The following is a 19520-nucleotide window of genomic DNA, read 5'->3' as shown; positions in this document are numbered from 1 at the left end:
CAGAGCTTCAGCTGTTTCCATTACAGTTCTCACCAGCATGCCATTCATCATAGCAGAACCAATTTGAGAAAAACGTCATAGCTCACATATTTCAGCAGGAAATTTCTGTGTTCACAAAGCAAGTAGGACACTCTCCCAAAGGCAGTCTCTATGACTTTCTGGGCTCATGTAGCTCTACTTAGCATAGTCCTAAACCAAAGGACTGATGTAAGAATCACATTTATACCCCAACCATATGTTTTCTCTGGCAGCCACCACTGCAAAGACACTATTATTGTAAATAAATAAATAAATAAATAAATAAATTATATATATATATATATATATATATATATATATATATCAAAACAGGGTTTAGAGATTTTTCCCTCTCTGTCAGAGACTTCCAGAGACTCTTTTGTTTGCTCAGTTTTGCAATCTGGACAGAATAATGTGAAGGAGTGTTTGTCCTCCAAATCTGATTGATAAGCAGCTAACTTCCCATTGTCTCCAACGAGCTTGGAGTGGAAGAGTATATATTGACTGTCTATAGCTTTTCTCAGAACTTCAAGATGGTGGAGATATGTATCTGATAGTGGAGAGTATACATCAGTGCTCCATTCTTGTATGTTCACTAAGTGAGGGTCCACAGTTTCCTAATCTAGACAGGACCTTTAGAACACAAATCATCAGTATTCCTGCATGGTACCAAATCACCCTTATTTATATGCAGCAGATCAACGGCCTGTAATGCAAACCATCATAAAACCTTCTGCACTCAGGGCACAGAGCTTCCACTGACATTACCCTTAGCTCAGAGGGTCAGTCAAGGAAAAGGCTGACCACTGACATGGAAGCTCCCTTAGACAGATTGCATTAACAGAAAAGTGACTGTAGTTTCTCAAAGTTTCACCTTGTTTGACTGGAGCCTCCAGCAGCATCTCAGGCAGGCTCTGAGGACCAATGAGTCTCTTGTGCCATATAAAAACATGCAACTATGAGGAATTACTGTTGCTGTAAGAGTAGCAGGTTGATTGTACAACACAAACTGTCAAGTATCAGATTGCATTACTGCTTCCCAATACTAAGAACATGTAAATGGCAAGAAAAAAGGTAACACAGAGAGGCTGCTACAGATAGGAAGACTGTTCAGACAGTTATCTTACCCAAGCAGAAAAAAATCCTTTACTATGAGTGTAGTAAAGCATAATTTCACACCTTTCTACCCACCCTCTAGAGAGATTTCAACAATCTGAAACCTTTGAGTTCCTTTGAAGGATAAGAGGAATGTAACGATGAGTTTTCTAATGAGAACAATTTTTTCTAGCCTACTCTACCAGATCATGATATGTATTACAATGGAAATGGTCTCAGTGAGTGCTTTTTGAGTTCCTCCACCATAAAGCTAGTCAGCTACCCATCCACGAGGTCACCAGCTCTTTGCTAAGCCAGCCAGATGATTTATGTGCTGAGGCAGATGAGGAAACTTCTTGCATTGCTTTCTACCACCCATTTCAAAAGTATGGTAACATGAAGCCAGGTATACAGTCACATCTGAACTTGTCACAGCCTTCTTTTCTACCATGAATATTTGATTATTATTTAAGTATAATCAAGATATAGATACTCAGGCCCAAAAGAAGCACAGGGCAACAATGAAACAAGTAGTTAGCATCCTACCATTAAGATTCTGGTCTGAAATTTCAGTTTAACTCCACATTTTTTAGCCTGATCTTGTGCAAATAATTTAGTGTCTCCAAGCATTTGATCCTTACCTGTAGAAACAATTTTAAAACATCCCTTTTGCATTCCACTATTTGTTTGTCATTGTCCTTTTAGACTTTCATCCCTTTGGGGAAAATACCACCATTTTCTCCTTGTGAGATCTACACAGTGTGCAAGAGTAAATCCAGTTCAGGTAGATGGTCCTTTGTAAGGCACCATGTACCTTAGGTTCTAACTCAGGCAGAGTTAGTGTCTCAACCACAACCAGCTGTTGGAGCATTCCATCCTGGTTTTGGGGCAGGGTCTTTAGTCTGCTCTGAGCAACACGCCTCCCTCTCCCCAGCACCCAGCTCATACCTACATGAGCAGCAGCCACAGTTTACCTGACGCTCTAGGCAATAACATAACACAAGGTCTTAGCACAAGTTTTACCTGAAGGAGGATGAATGTGGAAACACAGGATACAAACAGTGTAGCAACAGCATAAATTATCTGGTAAGATTAACTCTACGTTTATAGCCCGTCAGCATTCCACTGGTCACTTAACAAGAAAAGACGGTTTAGGAATGCTGTTGGCATTCATGGAGCCACTTCTGGTTCTGGATGCATTTTTTTTATTGGAGTGAAATGAAATAAAATTAGTCTGCAGCAATATATAGCAAATATAACAAACAAAGAAGGTGGCAGGAGCAACAGGTTTGGGTGAAATATAACATTTAACACTCTTTTGATAGTCTGAGCACACATAAGGAAAACAGAACTTAGCCAAAAAAGCAATTAAAGCTTCAGGCCAAATCCTCTGTGGGCATAAATCAGTTGCACTGTTTTATACAAGGTGAAGAGCTGGCCCTGAAACGAATTCACCCTGCTGCTGTGTTATCAAAGAGCTTCTATTCACCTCTCCTGCTCACCAGCGCTTGAAAGGAAGCATCCCATGAAGTATATGCCAGAATCCACACGATATATCTCATTGCATTTCCTCATCATATCCCCTCTGCTGATGACCTCTGGACCCTTCCTTTCAAATCCTCTGTGTCTCGATACCCCCACTGCACAAACATGGTTACCTATTTCCTACAGAAATAAACTTTGCCCAGTAACCATGGACATAGTTTATCCAGTCAGGAAAACACACAGGACAACTGTCCATTGTGAAAAAAATGAGAACTCTCCTGTTCCCATTCAGTGACCCCATCCCCACTGACACCAGAGCGGTAATTTTTCTTATCTGAGGAAACATGACCACATGGGAGAAGATTACTCGTTGGAATATTGCAGTCACATTGAGCAATGCTTTCTTTTTCCTCCTCTGTAATCAGGGTACTGAAGGATAGATCTGACAGGATTTTATTGACACAGACTTTTTATAGATCCAGTTAAAAGGTCCCCAGACACTCATTCAGCTTCCTGTACATATAGTACAAACACACTGCAAAATCGTTAGCAAAAATACATTCTGCTCTGAATAGGCAGGGGAGGAGAGAAGGGAAATCCAAAAGACCTCAACGGACTTTGGTATAATATGGCGCATTACCTCTGTTAGTTTGCCATAACCAAGGAGAAATACTTTCTCTTATCATTAAGTGAATTGTAGGACATGGCCTCAGTTCTTAGCCCTAATCTATCTGATCTTTGGCATATGTCTCCCTCACCTCATTTCCCTATCTTAACAATAAAGACTGGTTCCTTCACTTCATTTATCTTGTCAAATTAGACATGTACACTAACCCTTTCACCCTACATAATGTGGTTGGAATAGTGTCAGAGAGCCCTAGAACCTCTGATTCAGCCACAAAAAGAAGGTTCCTACAGTGAAACACAGAAGCCACAACGCTACTTACAGAATTAACATACTATGTCAAGTAATCTCAGCTGAACATCCAGAAGCACAGACACTAATTACACCTTTCATTTTTTGTGCTTTGAGATCCTTAGCTGAAGAATTCAGCCAGCTATCACGGCAATAGCACCAATACCAGTTAAACTTGGAAAATAATTTCTGCTTTAGCCTCTTGGTTTCACGCGTTTATCCTCGTTTGAAGCTGAATTTTTTTACGCTTTAGGCTAAAAACAAAAGAAAACAAAACACCAATACATCTTGCTAAAATGGGAGCAAATTCCGAGCAGCTTTTGTGCTATGGAACAGTGGGAAACAAATATACACACACACTTTTCCCATTGTAATGAAATTCTAACCATAGTTGTTTTTGAATAGGGAAACAGCAAAAACAGCTGAAGTTTGAAATGTGACACTCAGCACACACATTGTCCTTAATAAGAAGTACATGGTGTGCTGTGTTTGAGGAAGACACGGGTTTTGCTCTTTTTCTTAAATACTAATTGGCTGAAAAAGAATCCCTTCCCATTTTAACAGAGCCTAATAAAGCCGTGCCTTTTCGACATCACAACAGCTACCCCTGCCCAGTTTGACAAGCCCATGAGCTGCTGAAAATGTTTCTGTTTGGGGTAAATGTTCACACATAGGTAACATTATATTTTCTGATTCATAAAATGAGAGAAACCTGATTAAAATGACCTAACAGCAGTTACTGATCCATAACACAGACCCAAGGCTGGATCTGAAGCTCAGAGTTAGTCTAAATCTCAGATGAAGTCAGAACATCCATTTCTTCTGGAAAAACTTGTGATCAGCTGTGTACTTCACTGTGCCCTCAATTGCCTTTGCACCCAGCTGGAAACCTTCCTTCCCCTTATCCAGTCATGAAAGGTTTGGAAATGATGTTTCTGGATGTCCTACTTTCTTTGTAAGTATCTTCAAGGCCCCTTTCCTAATATTCTGTGGGGAGAAAGAAATGCTTTTCTCCACTGGACACTGCTACTACCGCCCTCAACTACCTACAGAGTGCAACTCTCCTGCAAAACAGATACTGCAGTACTCTCAATTCTTTTACCTATTTATGGCCACATTTATGCCTTCATCTCTGTGACTACGATTAGGCCACAGCGGTAGTGTACAAAGGATTTTAGCTGGGCAGACCCTGGTCGCTCCAGCCAGAGACAGGCCATGGTCCACAAAAAGGTGGGCACTAGGGCTGGTCTGATCCATCTCACTGGGAGAGTGGTCACAAGGGAACCTCCTTTTCCTTTGCATCAGGGACTTGGATGAGAGCAGTGTGGCTATATGTACCATTTATGTGCTGTATATGCCATTTGGACCATCTAGATCCTGGGCCATAAATGGACCAAACCACAGCTACTGAAGGGTACATGCTCGACAGCAAGCCAAAACAATGTCATGCCCTAAACTATTTGGAGCTTGGTCATGCATAATACAGGGACATGGTCATATAAATCTCTCAATTTACACACACCTGCAGGAAGCAGGCTGGCATGGCAGATATCCAAAGACAGATACAGTTTTCAAACAAGAATAGGATAGATGCCCAAGGCATGCAGGGGGCCACAGGTCCTGATATGCAGGAGTTCTGTGTATCTCTAGAGAGATCAAGGGCATCTCAGAAACAAAAGCAGATGAGCATTCATCATAATGTAGATGAGTCAGAGCACTCCCTCTGGACAGAAACAGGAAAGGGGACATGTTTACAGGGTTGTGAGTGTTTACATCACTCTTATTTATTGAGCTTTAGTCATGGCCTGCACCTGCCCTATGGCAGCTCCAGAAGCCTAGTGAGGCTCCATAAATAGCTGTGACCTGCACCCCCACCCCTCAACCACTCAACAGCACTTAGCAAACTCCCTGCTTCACCTGCTCCACGCAGCACCAGTGAAACCTCAGCAGCATGTGGTCTTCCACTCCCAGATCTTAGCTGGTTAAAAGTTTTCACTTTAGCAGATTCAAAAGACTACTATTACATAATATAACATTGCAGCAAGCCAAAACCCAGGTTCTAAACCACAAAAACAGACACCTCATGCCTGGTGGCCTAGCTTTCCAGCTCAAATAATCGTCTGTGACTGCCAACACAAGATGCATGAGTAAGACACTGGCCCTGAAGCAAGCAGTGCAAGATTGGTTATCAGGGGTTGCAAGCTCTTCTCAGCAGCATGGAAGGCAGCCATCATTTTCCATCTCTGCAGAATTTCAGCAGAAACAAGCCTTTTTAACCTCATGGAGAAGACAGCTTCTCAGCCTTGGTCAGAAAAATAAGACAGAAGATGTCATGTATGTCATCTATTTGATATCACTGAGTTATATAGAAGGAACAGAGCTGTTTGGCAGTGACCCACAGACTGATGGAAAGGAACACTCTCCCATTAATAGAAAACCTCACCAGGTCTACGATAGAGAGAATGGAGATGTGCATCCTTTCAGTTCCCCTGGAACAGATGGGGTAAGTTAGATAGGCCATCAGCCACCTTCACACATCACTGTTTTTAAGATAGCCTGGACGACTGCCTTTTACAGCCATCCATACTTCACAACAGGCTCCAGCTCTTGTCCTTATATCAAATCACATCCACAGATTGTTAGAAGTCAGGAATTGCTAGCTTTTGTTGCTGAGTGACAACTGTACGGTCAGTGCCACGGGCAAAGTGCTTACCACCACAGCAGATACAGAGTAATCTTAGTACAGATATCCATATAGGGTGCCTCACGTATCTTTCTGCATTCTTTAGTGAATTCTAAGTAATTGTTTCAGTTTTGAAACACAGAAGAAAACTAACAGATTAATTTTCTTTACAACTTCCCTATTCATCTTCACCTGATATTAAAAAATATTCGGAGTATATTGATCCCCACTGATGCTTTTATCCAACGGTGGCAAAAAGTTTCATCTTCTTCTGTAGACCCCAAGAAGACATCAGGTCTGCGGGTATAGAAACCAGGTCTGTTATGGAAAATAGCAAGAAGCATCCTGTAAATGTTGGGCCTACTCCTTCTGATGATGGCAGTGTGTCTGTGACCCAGATTGAAAGCAGGGAAGCCTCAGCCCTAATGTACTGCATAATCTGCAGAAATTAGTAGATTAGTTTCTTCCCAGTTTTCTTCTCATACTGACTGAAACAAAAATTGGGCTGCAGAGGGAATCATGCTTATCAATCCCAAATTCAAAAAGCAAAGGAATGTTTCTTCCACCAGACACTACCGAAGCTTAGAGTCAGGCATGTCTCAGTACAAAGTTCGTGCTGTAATACCAAGCCTCTTCTCTTTCAGGAGCTGAACATGTCCTTCTTTTAACACCAGAACTGCTCACCAGATTGTACAAAAGACCTTACATGCAGGAGATTTCTCAGACCTATGGAATACCAGGGGCTTTTGCAAATCAGCATGACATACTGTCTTTCATTTAAAATATGAACACCCTCATTGTTGAAAGAGAACATTCTGTTAAGGTCATCATGATAATTCTGAATGGAAAGTTCTTAGAAAGAGATATTAAAGAATAATTGAAATCTGGTGCTTCTTCTTGAACTTAGTGGGGGATGAGGATGCTCACCACTTTGCATATTTCCCCTTATTGTAAAGACACAGCAGAAGAACAAAAGTGTGCTCACTGAATGATTGTAAAACTTCATTGTTCCTTACAGAGTTTTAGCATATTTTTCACAGAGGGTGATTGAGGGGAAGGTCGTTAGGTTTTGGCTGAAAAGACATATTACAGAACAATGCTAATCAAACTACTAATGACTATCCCATGGATAAGTGTGGCCAGCATTGTTCATTGCAAAAAATAAAAAATTAAAAAAAAAAAAAAAAAAAGTACCAGCATTGTTCAGAGACACTAAACAAGGATTTTTCTGACTGCATTTGACAGTGAAATATGTTGGTACATAAAACCATTCCGATGGAGAAGGCCCAATGCTTTTGTAGTCTACCTGAACTTCATTGGTGCCTCTTCACTGGAAACAAAGTATTAGCAATGTTGCTTTTTGCCAGCCTTTCCTCCTTCCAAGCAAGTGACAGACTGCAAGAACAACTTTTGAGTCCTAGCTAAATGAGCAACAGGTCAGCTTTAAGTATAATAACTATAAGCTCTAAGCATAATAATATAATAAGACATTTCTAAACATCCAAAAGATTGTGTTTCATGAATTAGCTGCTATAAATGCTATTTAAACAAACTTATCCACCACTAATACCAATGTTGACATTGCCCTGGATTTATAATGCATTTTCAAAGGTCATTAATATAGTCATCATCAAATATCCAGCATTTCTTCTCTGAAAAGATAGGACTCTTGTTTTCATATTTGATCTGATCATACCAAAAAGAAACATTTCACTTCTTTTTTCTGCAAACACTTACGACTCTCCATTCTAATTCAAGACAAAAAGCCTACGTATTCCACAACCTCAAACGCTGCACCAGGCAGAAGCTCAGTTTTTGAACCAATCTTCAACTACTACAAAAGACAAACTGGTTTGAATATTTCTAGGACAAGATTTGAAATGCAAGTTAGCTTATAGTAACAGAACAATTGGTGTTATGGAAAGAAAGAAAATACAAAATACAAAACACTCAGGCAATTTTCCATGTGCACCCCTTTCTTCCCTTCAGGATAAGGCAAATACTTTGGCTCTGTCCTCCATACTGACACCACATCTTCAGTTTAGGGCATGTTCAGCCCACCATTATCATAGCTGAGCATCAAAGCAGTTTCTGGACTTTCTTTATCTGCTCCAGCAATACAGGAAGAAAACTTATTTCTCCTGTGGGGAACCCATCTTGACATCCCAGTCAACACCCTCAAATGCACCTGGGAGGATCTCACAGATGCCAGCAACACGAGTGATTGGCTAATCTTCTTGTCACATGCAGAAGGTCTGTAGTACCTTGTAATGGTTGCTTGTATGGCAGGTCTAAGCACAGATGATGGCATCAGGTTCCTGCAGCTGCACATTGAACTGATCCTGAACACAAACCTCTTTATGAAGGCGATATGACTTATTTTTGCACCACTCTCACTCCCTAATCTAATCTCTTTCTCTAAGAAGGGTGTTTCCATCTGGAGTCCTGTGATGGGTAATAAAGTAGCAAAGGCATATATTCATTTTAACAATGAACACGTACAAGTCAGATGCATTCACAAGAGCTGATCACCGAATGGGTACACCCCAGGATAGTAAATAATTCAGTGTTGTTACCCTCAGTTCTGTGGGTAGCAGCACTTACATGCAGCTCCATTCTGATCTCTGCTGTGTAAGCAGGTAACCTTACTACAGTTTGAGATGAGTGGTAATTGGTGGATAGTCGTCTGAAGATGAGCCAGCAGTGTGCTCAGGTGGCCAAGAAGACTAACGGCTTCCTGGCTTGCATAAGAAGCAGTGTGGCCAGCAGGTCTAGGGAAGCAATTGTCCCCCCTGTACTTGGCACTGGTGAGGCTGCACCTTGAGTACTGAGTTCAGTTTTGGGCCCCTTGCTACAAGAAGGACATCAAGGCCCTGGAGCATGTCCAGAGAAGGGCGACGAAGCTGGTGAGGGGTCTGGAGAACAAGTCTTACAAGGAGCAGCTGAGGGAGCTGGGCTTGTTCAGCCTGGAGAAGAGGAGGCTCAGGGGCGACCTTATTGCTCTTTACAGGTACCTTAACGGAGGCTGTAGCGAGGTGGGGGTTGGTCTGTTCTCCCACGTGCCTGGTGACAGGACGAGGGGGAATGGGCTTAAGTTGTGCCAGGGGAGTTTTAGGTTGGATGTTAGGAAGAACTTCTTTACTGAAAGGACTGTTAGGCATTGGAACGGGCTGCCCAGAGAAGTGGCTGAATCACCATCCCTGGAGGTCTTTAAAAGACGTTTAGATGTTGAACTTAGTGATATGGTTTATTGGAGGACTGGTTAGTGTTAGGTCAGAGGTTGGACTTGATGATCTTGAGGTCTCTTCCAACCTAGAAATTCTGTGATTCTGTAATAACATCTAGAAAACACAAGTAGACATAACAAATTTTTAATTAAAAGTCATTCTAAGATGTATAAGGGAGGGATGCACAAAAAGGTGAGAAAATCTATATAAGACATCCTAATAGGACTTCAATAACTCCCAAGAAGTAATCAAGCTCTAAGGGAAATGTTTACAGTTTTAACTTTATAAGTTCTTTCCATGTGTTTCCAGGTTGCTCTAAAATCAAATTTAAAACAAAACAACAAAAAAATCTTCCTGTTCACTTTGAATAGTTACACCAAAACATCATGGACATCCGAGGCTTGTAGATATCATCAGTGGGAGACTGGATCATTTTCTGGTGTTTTCCTTGGATCTAGGATGAAGCCGAAAATGAAAGGCTCAACAGCTTTGCTGTGGAAGAGAAAGGTCTCTGCAAGTTAAAGCCTAATGCATTAGATGCTCAATAAAGACTTGTAACTGAGATGCCCACTTGACCACAGACCTTTGGCTCACTCAGCAGATACTGGAAAAGGTATTACAGAACTTGCAGACTCTTGCAAAAAAATCTATTTTGGAAGGCAAATATCTCAAGCTTGACACAAGTTTAGAAAAATAACTAGAACAGTACAAAAGGATGTTTACTGTATTATATTTCCTTTCTAAACACGAGCCTACTTTCTTTTATTAAAATAACAGTATGTATGTGCTTTATCTAGGTTAAGTAATCATTCCATCAACAAACAAGTACTGTACATCCCACCCGTCCAACTTTGGAAATACCCCAAATAAAAGAAAATACCAGTAGTAAAGGAACATCTCAGTTTTATTTGATTTTTCAGAAGAGCATCTTTTGTTCAGCTCACATGCATTGCTGTAATACCTTTGGGAGCAGTCAAGAAACACAGAGTCCGTCTCATGTTTGCTTTTACCCAGGTCTAATCTAAAACGCATACATTGGCATCTAAGGAGTGCTTTGTACACCCTATTGTACACTATACCAACTCTTATTTTCTTAATTCAAAAGGCTCTTTTGTAGTCACATGAACATAGCTCTACTTAGTATGAAGTGGGAAGGCACACACGTAAGTCAGAGGAATTCTACTGAAGAAATGGAGTTACACCAGTTGAATTGTTAGTGTGAAGGAACAGGGTAAAACTTTTTGTTTAAATCAGTTGACCACAGAAAACTTTGCACATAATAGTCAAGGCTATAGCATGTTAAGAATACATTGTGAAAAGAGAAGAAATGCTGTGCTTTATTTTGAAGCTAATAAACCCTCCTTTTTCTCCTCTGTCATGTGCAAGTCATTGCTAGAAGTGCCTCTTTGTTCAGGCTAAGAAGGCTGGCATGAGGAAAGAGAGGTGTCTGGTCCCTAAACGTGAGATCCAATTGATATTAGTGATAAACTATTACTTTAAGGAGATCCATCTGTTTCTTATTTGGCATATTAGAATAGTAGCTTGTTACATTTTTACAAGAATTTGTGTGATCCAAGAAAAGCAAAACCTCATGTAATGAAAGAAAAAGAAAGAATACTTATTAAATAATCCCATCCATGCTGCACAACTCAAATATCCACCTCCAAAATGCCTTCATTTCTTTGCTTGGGGAGGGAAAGGAATGGAAGGCTACTTATTTCCCTTCAATTTTCCAAAATATACATAAAGTAACATCTCCTAAGTCAAGAATAAATCTTTTCTTCTTGCAAGTCTATGTTTTAGCACTTCTATGAAGTGCTGCTCTTCATACCTGTATTACAGGTAACAGGTTCATTCAAACTACTAAACTGGCCTTGCAGGAGTTTAAGCTAAAGGCAGGAGCTGGGGGTATGATGAAGTCAGGTCAACACCAACATATGATAGCAAGTAGCTTTGTATGGATAACATAAGTTGCAACAATTATTCTGAGCTGGATGTGGAAATACAGAAGTTGTGTTGCAAAGGTGGAAAGGAAAAAATGTCTTTCTTCAAGTATTAAGTATACAATTTTCTAATAAACAGAAAGGGCTCATGGTCAGCTTGTAGTGTATATAAGCTTGTTCAAGTACCTGAAAAAGTCATGAGTATCATTTCTTAGTTGATGCAGCCAATAGTAAAGTTGTGAATCCAGTGCTTCTGTTTTGTCCTTAAAATGAAATAAACCTATCTATTGATATTAATTACCTGCACTGTCCCTTCTTCTGGCTGGTGTTTAAATCAACATTGCAAAATACACACCTTCCTGATTCATAAGGTCATTTATGATTCAAAAGATCAGTTATATTTTCATTTTCAATGACGTATTATCTATTGACAACATCCATGTATTTATACCATGTGTAAAATACTATTTAAGTATTTTACAATGCAATGTCAAGATGAGGTTGCAGAACATAAACCTACTTCTGAATGAACAGGTAGTGAGAATTCAAGCCGTAAATATGATCAGAGTAACAGTTTAGTACAGACAGGGCTCCTAAGAGATTATCTAAATTTCAATATTATTTTCAACAAGGTTTCTATGTACTATAACGCCTACCATTCATTTTATGGAGCTGTAGGTTCAGGATGCTGCCATGAGTCAGCTGTAAGCAGGCCAAGTAGATAATGCAGTTAACTGCTATTACCATTAATCTCCAAATAATCATATTTTTTAATTGCCATATAACTGTACACAAGAAACATTATTCTTTTTATAGAGAAGTACTTATCCCCATAGTCATGAGGAAAGACATTAAAACTGATGTCAGATAGAAACTGCTGAAATATTCTTCAGTCTGCAAATGCTCCAAATTCACAATTAGTAAAATCAAATCATCAGGATTCAGAAACAAGAATTACCATTTAAACAAATGATTTTAGCATCAGAACCACAAGCTGATGTGCTTCCTTTTCAGTTTCAAAATGAAAGAGCAGTTAGTCACTTTCACAGTGCACAAGAGGTGCACAGAAACCAAACCTCCTCTGCCTTCAGCTGCAAACTGCTTGTGCCTAAGAGAAAGCAGCATGCAGTCCTGTTCCCCATCACAAGCCTCTGTTCCTGCCTCAATCCCAAGAGCAAAGGGCAGCACCACAAGTCCCTGTCAGTCCCTACTGCACTGCCAAAAACTCTCTGCTGATCTTCTACAATGCACTGGTACCATGTCAGCCCAGAAATAACAGTAGTGCGATGCATGAAATTTAGGATTTGAAACAACATAAAATGAACCAGACAGCAAAAGAGTGCTACTGATTATTAGTACAGACAGTAACAGAAGAAACACAAGAGTGCTCTGTTACATGAAGGCTAATATTCAAGTATGGCATTTAATTTTCATAATACATTTGGCTAATTGGATATTCTGCTAGCTGCAATTTATGGGCTGCCAAGTTTGCAACATGAATGAATGCTAAGGACGTCTTCACACAGGAAATTGAAAAGAACTCTGGTTTCCTAGGCTGGAAGGATAAGGCGTTGCTTCTTTCAGAACTATTACTTAGAAAATAATGCATCATGAAGCATGGTGAGTCTCTGTGAGACTATAGAGAAGTGCTGATCCTTTGCTAAGGCTGCTGCTAATTCCTCCTGCTCACAGAAGTGCTACTGGTAATACGTAGTATATATAGACACACTGAAATGGAAAATACCTCTTTCCCTTCAGCTGCCTAGCAATGAGGATGTCTTGATCCCAGAGACAGTGTTAATCAGTTTCCAGTTGGACTTTAGACTCCTTGCTCTGATTTCAAAACCTTGCTTTAAAAAGGAGAGAGGGAGAGAGAGAGAAAGAGAGTATACAGAGAGAGCACAGAGACAACTACACATATCTGTCGTCTGTGCTTCAGAATAAGTTGTACTGGAACTTTCTGTAAGTACCGTGCTGGAAGTCCCAGTAAAGCCAGGCATCCCCACACAACTTTCACTGGTTTTGATGGAAAAGTTGTGATATAAGCTATTATGTAAAGGTAACATCTGTATCGGGAGATCTCAGCTCTTTCTCAGCTAAGCGTGAAACAAAAGAGCAGAATTATTTTCAGGGCTGAAAAGCTATAAACCTGTACTTAATTTTAGAAAACTGATGATTGAAAATTTCACCTTTGTTTCACCTGAGTTATTGCAATACAACATGTCACCATGTCACTTACCTCAGGGGAACATAACTGCAGTGAAGGTCAGGTAACAGAAGGTTTCCTAAACTTGTTTTCGTCATGAGCACTGTTCTTTCCTGTGAATAAAGCACAGCAACTCTGCCATGAGGAGACCTTTCCTTTTTGAGGCCAATACTGCCTCACAAATATTTTTAGAAATATGACGGTGCCTGCTGTATCTGGACACAACACCACCTGCGGATAATTTGGGTGGCAGGGCTTACCACATAATTCGACATCAGGGTGCTACATGTGCTGTCAGCTTTCTGGTGCAGGGACACTGGTGGTGGTGGTGGGGACTCCCTACAAGTCCACCAGGGCCTGTCCCATGTCCCACCAACCCAGATAGGAGCAGGGCACGGGGGCAGCCCCAGCCCTGGGCATCTCCCTGGGGACAGGACATGGGCCCAGCTCAGCGGGTCCCATGGCCAGGCAGGGCAGGGCTGTGAGGAGCTGGAGCCCTGCCCCGCTGCACCTCTCTGGGGCAGGAGCTGAGGCCCAGGACTGGTGTGGGGGCCGGGGCAGACAGGGAGAGCCCCAGGGGGCCAGGCAGGGACACCAGGGCCTGTTGGTGCCCCCAGGGCTTTGACACTCTAAAGCCGCATTCATTTCCACAATGCCTGTGGAAATATAGCTGAGTAGATTGTGTATTTTTTCTGAGTAGGATTGTGATAGCAGGCTTGTGAGCTTTAAAGCTATTAAAACTGTCAATACACTGTTCATATATAAAGTAATATTTGTTTTCTAAATCAGTAGACCTTGAACAGCTCAGCTGGAACAGGGAAGGGAAGAAACTGCTGAAACACAGGCTTTTTTGGTTTCAGTAAGGAAAAAAACTCATCTTACTTATGTGATAACTTCCTCTTCTTCCTTACTCAAGACTTATGAATCAACCTGCTTTTCAGAGCTCTGAACATCTTGATTTGCATTCCTCTTCTCACAATGGAGAGAAGCATGAGGATTTTCACTAGAATCATTTGGCAGTATTTGGGCAGAACTTACCCAACCTTGGTGCTTCTCTTTCACCACTGAGGCCTCCTCAGTCTCTGGCTGCAAGGTAATGTGTGCCTTAGTTTCTTCCTAGCAGAACAGATTGCCCATTCAGTCAAATCATGAAATGCATTTATTTCCAGGGTAGTGCAAATATTGCCATCAAAACTGAAAATAATCCTGCATTCTTCCCCAGGTGTAGGGGTCATGAAGACTTTTTAAAATAAGGTTCATTAATAATCCTTTGTTGAAAGCATCAGATTTTGTCCCATCAACACAACCCTTTTCATTAGTGACAGTACATTATCCTTCCAGACAGATATAAAGAAAAAGGTTCAGTGCATTAACAAAATTAATTTCTAACATACATGTAACTCACCCCTACTTGTTTGCAAACTGTGAACCAATAATTAAAATTAAAACAGTACATGAAATGTAGAAAAACGAAACACAAAACTATTGCAATCCAAAGTACGTGTGGAGAACGAAGAAACCCAATTAAGACTGTCACAATACTTTTGCCTTTGAGTCATTGCACCAGTAGATACAGCAAGTTGCCCAGAACCTATGTTTCACCAGAATGCATCAACACTGCAATTAAGGCAATCATACATTAGATTTCTGGAAAGTATTGGAAGCCTGGGTTTAGAGCGGGAAGTGAGAACAGGGCTTTCAAAAGGAAGAAGAGAGATGGTCACTACCAACAATTCATCATAACTGAAATTATTCCCAGAAGAACTTCCTGTCCTCAAAAAAATCTGAGAAAAAGGTTTTGAAATTCTAGAAATGTGCCATTACAACATTTTTAATACAAAAAGTCTCTTTTTGTGGTTAAAATCATCTTCTCCTGATGAAACTTAATTTAGTTTATATTAAAAGTTTAAAAAATAAAAAATAAAAGGAAAAAAAAAAAGGTCAACATTAAAATGAAGTATGTTTGTTTGTTTCTTAAGTCACTCATATATTCACTGAGCCCCATGCCAGTCCTAAAATTTCAAAATCAACAGCATCATTGTGGGATAAGAAAACTGTTTTCTGTATATCCACACAACAAAGGGAACATATTAGCAGTTCAAGTTCTTCCCAGTTTCCTACCATTGTGGCTCAGAAGTGACCTTTGAGAACTACCTTGGTGAATAGAAACATAGTCTAGACCTCCAAACTTTCAAATGTACAATTATCTCCTTATACCACATTGTAATAAATATAATATATATTATTATACTTCTAAAAAAGAGCTATGCAGATGACCTTAAGGGACTAAAAATTAGGAGCTCCTTCAACCAAGTCAACACAAAATTCTTCTAGTAGATTCACAAAATTGGTGTGTTAAACATACATACCTATATTTTATTAGGGCCTTTGCCTGACAAATAAATTAGTCACTGTTCATGCTGAGACTGTTACGAGAAACTAGATAAAAATTAAAAAAATAAAATAAAAATAAAGGATACCATATTTGAAAAGCTTAAGAGAAGTCAGGGGCAACTTCCCTTTTGCAGCATCCAGTTTTTCCAATCATCTTTTCCCCAAAGTACAAAACAGAGTAGCAAGAAAAAAAATTAACTTATCTGAATAAGCACAAGTCATAAATTTATGGAACTTAAGATCAGAAAAGACTGCTTGATAAAGCAATCTGAATTCCCGCATATGACAAGCAGTCAGATTTTACTGGGCTCTCATGCTGTGCTCAGTTCCTAATATATGAGAGGCACACGCTATGCATTTGGCTAAAGCATGTCTTCGAGACAGCCCTCCAGCTGAGAAATTGTGGAGATATTTAGGCACAATGTGCAAGTATAAAAGAAATGAGCAAGAAAGAGAGTTTGAGAAACAATTAAAAAAAAAAAAAAAAAAAAAAAAAGTAACTATCCATTAACTACAATCTAACCACCACCACCCCCAAATCCGTATCTGGAGTTATGCATATCCATCCTGGACACTAAACTATCACCTTTTCCTGAAGTAGCTGAAAAACTACACCATTATGTTTTGACAAATCTAGTGTTAGTCTTACTATTCCAAGTTAGTCTTACTATCCCAAGCGTCATAACTATACTGTCAAACTCACGTTTCTGGGTGGAAGTCATGCTGGCACCACAGTAATTTTGTTTTAAGATTAATGAGATGGTTTAACCATATTGAAGGAATACCGTTTTGTGACCGCCATGGTGATGATGATAATAGAATATGCTATACATATAACTTGAAGTCTTTTTTAGTGTTGGCTACTGTTTTGTTGTGTTTTTTTTTTCTCTTTTTTAAATCAAAGTTAAAAATGAAGTTTTAAATATGATGTTCGAGAGCTATCATGAAATGGCACAGTCTTCCTTCTAAGCATGCAGTCAATAAATTCCTTCTCTCTTTATAGAAAAATAAAATACTTCTCAAAGTTGAAGAACTATTTCTGTTCATGCCCAACTGCTCAGTCAGTTATACCTTTCCCAAACTTCCAACTATCCCACTGTATTTAAATTTTGACAGTGAACAATGCCCAAAGATATTAGAAATCTGGGGAAAAATGGTTTAGCTGTTCTCAACTGCAGGACTAGTTATGGAAAATTATTCTCTTTTAATCAGTATGCCAGATCACACTACAAGGAGGAGAAAATTATTTTAGCTTAGAAATGGTCTACATTAATGAGAAATATCTTAGAATTTCTTGTGTGGATTGCTTTTTATTTCACTGAGTAAATTGTGCATACTTATTTCTCGTTGTAATGGCTGAAATATATATCAAGAAAGCAGCAGTATGCATGCTTACTTGTTTATATGCTCGTTAAAGAACTGAAGTACAATGAGCGGTTTTGGGGAGAGCATGAGTCTCTTTAGTCCTCAAAAAGGGATTTCTAATATAAAATTACAGTGCTCCTTTATGATAGTAAAATGACTGCGCAGTGACAGTACCATGTAGAAACTCTATTATAGGTCTGTAATTTCTCAAAATACTTTAGAATAATCTACCCCAAATCAGGAGTTGCACTCAGATTGTTGCCATGGTCATCACTACATCTGAGGAGTGCTTTGTAATGGTATTTGTGAAATTATAGATCCATAGCTGTTAAGGCTAGAAAGGACCACATACAATATCTCATGTTCCCTGTTTTTAGTACAACCATATAATTTCACCCAGCTGTGTGTCTCCATTGTTTGCTAAAGTATACCATCCACTCTGTTTGAAGACTTCAAGAAATGGTAAGCTCACTGTTCCTCAATAATTTGTTCCAGTGGCTGATAACTTCATTGTTAGCAACTGAGAAGTTTAATACTAATCTAGGAAGCAACCAAAAAATACTGGGAATATCTCCACCTGTTTAAACGATGGTATTCCAGACAATTAATATCCTTCTAACCAGGTCTGTTCATCATAAAAGCAACAGGGTTTTAATAATTATTTTTTTTAGTAACCACTACTTTTGTGATTTTTTTTCACATTTGTTTCTCATCATTTGAGTTTCTAGAAGCTTATAAAATTTGGAGGCAAATCCCCTTTCTGGTTTCCATCTTCACAGGCCACAATGCTTTCAAACAATGGCCGATACTTTCTTCTGTAGCTTTCCGTGATTTCCATGCAGCCTTTTTTCTTGATAGAATGGAAGCCTTCTTCTCACAATGAAATTATTCCCAGATGGACTCATTGCCGAAAATTCATGAGAACTCCTGCACATGTACAAAAAAGGAATAAAAAATGAGAGTACTTTTTGAGATGCCACAAAACACATTTCCAGATAAATTGATAGTTTGCATTTTTGCAGACCTTTACATCTTCCAAGTATTGGGCATGCATTCATCATTCAAAAAGATTAGTGATATTAAATGCCATAAACATTATTTTTCTAAGGTTCTGCTTCACCATCACTGTCAGGTTTAGCTGCCACAGTTCAAGGGATAATAAAACTACTATGTATGACTGACAGACTTAGGTTCTGTAGTGTACCCAACTTTGACAAGTACATCACCAGCAGAATTCTTGGAAATCTCACTCCCTGGAATGGGGTTAGGATACGGAAAGAGTGTGTCACATGAAGACTGACTGCTACCATATATTAAGACCAGGTGGTCTTAATGGGTGGGCTACAACCCTCTTATCTGCCCTCCCCCTGTAAATCTGTACTCACTTTGAAGCTTTACCCTTATAAGTTCTGAGTCCTTTATTAGAAGCTGAGGCTCAGCAGCATAGAGGATTAGCCTTTATTGTCTCACTCATGGCCAGGCCTGTCTGAAGGCCCTTTTTTTCTATGAGAGGTGCTTACTGATGGCAGAAGTCCTGTGGAGGGTAATTCCCAGAATACATCCACACATGGCAGTGGACCACAGTGCAGAGACTCCTGACTGAAACTGACAGCTGAGATGGTCTCACTGCACACTTCAGCATTATGCAGAGAAGCTGTTAAGGTCCCCAGAGCACCTCAGCCATGTTTTTATGGCACTTCACCCAACCAAGCCAGCCCTAGCTCAAGTTCACAGTCATCCTGATCCAGACCAACTAACTCAGTGCCCCTCTCACCATGACTGCAGCACTAGTAGTGACAGACCAGCAGGAACTGTCCACAGCAGTTTAGAAATGATTGCAGAAAAATGCTCTAAAGAAAGCAAGAAAGTTCTCACAAGTTTTATATTTATCATCTGCTACACCGACAGAGAAAAGCTAAAGTTTGACTGATTTGATCAAACTAAGCAATTCAAGCATCTTCTACCTAATTTTAGGCCAAAGAAAATCGCAGCAATGCAGAAGCAGCTGATAAATCAAAAGCAGAAAATCGGGAATTAAAGCTCAGTTCAGGCCTTTCATCTTTATTACCCTTCTTTATGTGCATATGGTAGGTGTTCAACACTTTCCAAGTCCGTACGATACTCCTTGTGCTTCAGGAGCTTTAGGGCTGTAGTCGTCTATAAAAAGGCAACCTAAGAGTTTCCTGTG

At 39.8% G+C, this 19520-nt stretch overlaps 1 long non-coding RNA gene across 11 annotated transcripts in view; it reads right to left on the bottom strand.

Moving 5' to 3' along the window:
- Positions 1 to 1292: 1292 nt before the first annotated feature.
- Positions 1293 to 19520, bottom strand: part of LOC101795266 (uncharacterized) — a 36697-nt gene continuing 18469 nt past the window's right edge. For 6 of the 11 annotated variants that reach the window (XR_002400006.4, XR_002400009.4, XR_002400007.4 and 3 more), the window contains 2 exons: positions 13607 to 18259; positions 1293 to 9538 (listed from right to left, as the gene is read on the bottom strand). This is a non-coding gene — a long non-coding RNA (uncharacterized lncRNA). Of the gene's footprint in view, positions 9539 to 9563; positions 13218 to 13606; positions 18260 to 19520 lie in introns of those variants that run through there. The other 5 variants (XR_011808240.1, XR_011808243.1, XR_011808244.1 and 2 more) reach the window with 5 other exon arrangements.

This window comes from Anas platyrhynchos, chromosome 3 (genome assembly GCF_047663525.1).
Source record: "Anas platyrhynchos isolate ZD024472 breed Pekin duck chromosome 3, IASCAAS_PekinDuck_T2T, whole genome shotgun sequence".
Taxonomy (NCBI): domain Eukaryota; kingdom Metazoa; phylum Chordata; class Aves; order Anseriformes; family Anatidae; genus Anas; species Anas platyrhynchos.
The sequence above is the reverse complement of the archived record's forward strand: the minus strand, read 5'-3'. Positions and strand labels throughout refer to the sequence as shown.